The sequence below is a fragment of the Cryptomeria japonica genome, chromosome 4 (assembly GCF_030272615.1).
Source record: "Cryptomeria japonica chromosome 4, Sugi_1.0, whole genome shotgun sequence".
NCBI classification, from domain to species: domain Eukaryota; kingdom Viridiplantae; phylum Streptophyta; class Pinopsida; order Cupressales; family Cupressaceae; genus Cryptomeria; species Cryptomeria japonica.
The window spans coordinates 534,175,501-534,179,139 of record NC_081408.1 but is presented as its reverse complement, the minus strand read 5'-3'; the positions used below and the strand labels follow the sequence as shown (position 1 = coordinate 534,179,139).

General features: G+C 37.3%; 1 long non-coding RNA gene across 1 annotated transcript; it reads left to right on the top strand.

Moving 5' to 3' along the window:
• Window positions 1-1,424: 1,424 nt before the first annotated feature.
• LOC131044100 (uncharacterized) lies at window positions 1,425-2,030 on the top strand. Its single transcript, XR_009105620.2, has 3 exons — window positions 1,425-1,492; window positions 1,597-1,715; window positions 1,808-2,030. It is a non-coding gene; the product is annotated as an uncharacterized LOC131044100 (long non-coding RNA).
• Window positions 2,031-3,639: the final 1,609 nt, after the last annotated feature.

The following is a 3,639-nucleotide window of genomic DNA, read 5'->3' as shown; positions in this document are numbered from 1 at the left end:
AGTCAAATGTCCGCATGTCACTGAATCACTCAACTTAAAAGACAAAAGAGGATACACACCCTTAGAAATAACTCTTGTCAACATGGACTATAAGTCAACAGCTAAGTTGTTATTAAAGTCGGAAGAGCCAAAAGCTTTTCTGGAAAAAACTTTTGCCAATATGGATTCTAATCTAACAGCGAAGTTGCTACTGAATTCAAATGAGTCAGAAGCTTATTTAGATATGCAAGGTTATTTAGATATAGCTGTTCCTCTTATGGATTATGAATCAACAGCGAGGTTTATATCAAAGTCAAAAGAGCCAGAAACTTATTTTAATAAAGTGGACCAGGAACATCTCCTACGTTACTCTCTACTACTTGGTTCCGTGGATATCGTGGATAAGCTATTCAAGAAAGGAATAAAGCTGCCAGTTGGTGATTGTGATGAAGACGGGAAAACAGCTATGCATTTGGCTGCTATGTGTGATAATGAGTCAAATGCAATTGAAATGATTTCATTCAAAATGCGTAAAGAAACTACAGTAAATTTGGAAAACATGGTGGCCAAGCGTGACAGAGGAGGGAGGACTGTCCTCCATGACGCGGCTTTGAATGGACATGCAATGCTCTGCAGCGGTCTTCTCGAATTAAATTCAGAACTCATATATATCAAAGATAGCGACGACCGAAATCCATTATATGATGCAGTTACTGGAGCATACAAGGACACAACTCTATATAAGCAATTGTTGAAAGCATATTTGAAGAAAGATATGTCTATGTATGATTTGGTCGACCGCAGCGGTCTAACTCCATTGCATGTTGCTGCTTCACAAGGTAATATCGAGGTTCTAAAAGAGCTTCTTTCCAAGCGTAAAATCAAAACAGGATATTTACCCAGAGGAGATATCCTCGCACAAACGGCACTCCATAAGGCACTAAAACATGGAGACGTAGATACAGTGGTAATTCTGTTGAAGCATGGTGCTCACCCTCTCAGAGAGCGCGACTGCGATGGCAGAACCGCTCTTCATTACGCAGTTCAAGCAGAAACTGGAGACAAACAACAACTGGCCGAAATGCTTCTGTGGCGATGTGAGTCAGAGGAAGAGAAATCGCTCCTATTATGGGCTTCTGCAGCAGGCTTGGGCACTGCTGACCAAGGTCTAAGCAAAGATGATCCACTTTACATATTTCTTGACGGTCAAAAGAAAAGATTTAAAGACGATAATTTGTTGAGAACGGCTGCTTCTCTCGGAGACATTGAAATGACGAAAGAATTGATTAGCAGAGGTTATCAAACTGGGGACATTCGCGATTTAAAATGGAAGAAACATTTACCAACAAAAAAACAAGAAAATGTAGAGAAAGGTAATTTTGAAATCCTACCTATATATTTAGGTCATTACTTTCATTCATTGATAACGTGCCCACTTCCTTTGCAGTTCTAAGACAAATTGATATTATCAAAGAACAAGGAAATGACAAACCAGCTATATCAGACAGCCTCGGTAAATAAATATTTTCTGTTCTTTCGCTGAGAAACCACTGATCAACAGTTTAATGACATTAGACAATTCTTTTAATCCATTTTATTCATATGCATGGAAAACAGGGAGATTGGACTATGCACTAGGTCTTGCTGCATTATTTTTGAATCCTTACATAAAGCCTCCCATAGCTGTCGGTATCACTGGTTCTTGGGGTACGGGAAAATCTAGCCTAATGCTCCAGGTATCATCTAATTCGGTTTTTAACTTCTAGCAAACATTTTTATTAGGGCAAGAGGCATTATCTAAATTTTGTTTGTTTTCTGTACAATTCAGACCGAGCGCATTTTAGTAACAACAGCAGCTCAGATGATATTGTTGCCATCCTCAAAATTATCAAGCTCAGATTTACAATTACCTGCTATTAAACCATGTGAATTTTCAAGAAAGGGGAAAAGTATATGTGAACACATTTACAGACAGATAAAATGTGGAAAACGAATAAATAGAAACATTTTTCTAATGTTGTGGGATTACATTAGAAGCATGTTAGGACAAACAGGAGGAAAGAAAATTCAAAAAAAGGTGAACTCTTATCTTAGTAAATTGTTACTCTGTTTTCAATGAGAAGTTTAGGATATATCTATATAATCTCTTTACTAAATATTCAGTGACATGTTTGTTTACTAGTTGAAGAAATTTCTAAATGAGTATGACAACCCTAAGAATCTAAAGGTTTTTAAAGCACTCGCTGCCATGGACAGCAGTGACATGGTAAGAATTAGCGCTAATTACTAAAATATTTTAGTTTCATACCAGTTAAACACTAATTACTCAAACTTGAATCAAAATTGTTTTGAGCTTAATTTAAAACAGTTTCAAGTATTTTATGTTTCAAAAGTTTGCATTTTCTTCTCATTGTCATTCGCAGTTGGGAAAAATTACGTCAGCAGAGGAAAAAGTCCCCGCAGTTTTAACTGTTCAATATAATGCCTGGAAATATAGGAACGATACAGAAGCTTTGGCAGGTATAGCAGTTGAGGTTACCAAAGAATTGGAAGGAATCATGACCCAGGCTCAATGGCTGAACACCTGTTGGCGAAACACTTGGATAAAGAATAAATATGCTCTGTGGATTGAAATTTTCTTTCCCTCTCTCCTCGCGCTGGTTTTGGTAGGTTCCTTTACTTGGATTGCATGGGTGCTGTTCGACAGTGACAGGTTAAAGGAATGGGGAAAAGCGAAATACGCATGGCCGCCAGCAGCCCTAGTAATAATTGTGTGGACTCTAACAAAGTCAACAATGGGCGTTTTAAAGCCTGTTAGTACTCAACTAATGCAGTATATCTCATTTCCAGATCATACCGACAAACTCGGTTATCAGGAAAGGGTAATCTCAGATATTTCTTTCCTAAAAGATGAACTTGGTAAAAAAGCTCATTGGGTATTCATTGTCTTTGCCTGGATGTTGACCGCCATGACAGTGCTATGGGGTCTAATTACGGGATCGTGCATAACATCACTACTATTCCATCATAGGAGCCATGAAAAGGCCATAGAAGCTCCAATGGTAGCCCCTGCCTTAGGGAGTGACCTTCGAATAATCGTTTTTGTCGATGATTTGGATAGATGCCAGGAATCTGTGATCTTGCAGGTATGTCAAGCGTAATTTGTTTACTTCTCAATCTTGTATTTAGATCTAATAAAATTTGTTGTTGTTCAGTTTATAATATATCTTGTATTATATTTCCTTTTTAAGAAAATTTAATATTTTTGACAGGTTTTATCAGCTGTTAATCTTGTATTAGCAGAGTGCAAAATCAGCGTGGTGATAGGAATGGACAAAAAATTAATAAAAAGAGCAATAATAAAGAAATATAAAGATGTATTTGCTAATAAATCTCTGGAAACTAATCAAGAACTGGCAGAGATATATCTAGAAAAAATTATACAACTGCCACTAGACCTCCCTGACCCTGGTGACGAGGAATCAAGGAGATTTTTGAGGGGACAGTTAGGCGTATTAGACAATGAAAATCTTGCTTCTAAGAAGGGTGAGGGCATTGTTATTACAACGAACAGAATAATTCCTTATAAATGCTTTGAGATTGCCTCTTACCATTCGTTACATCTGAATCGCAATTATAATCGCAGATAATAGTAGCTCA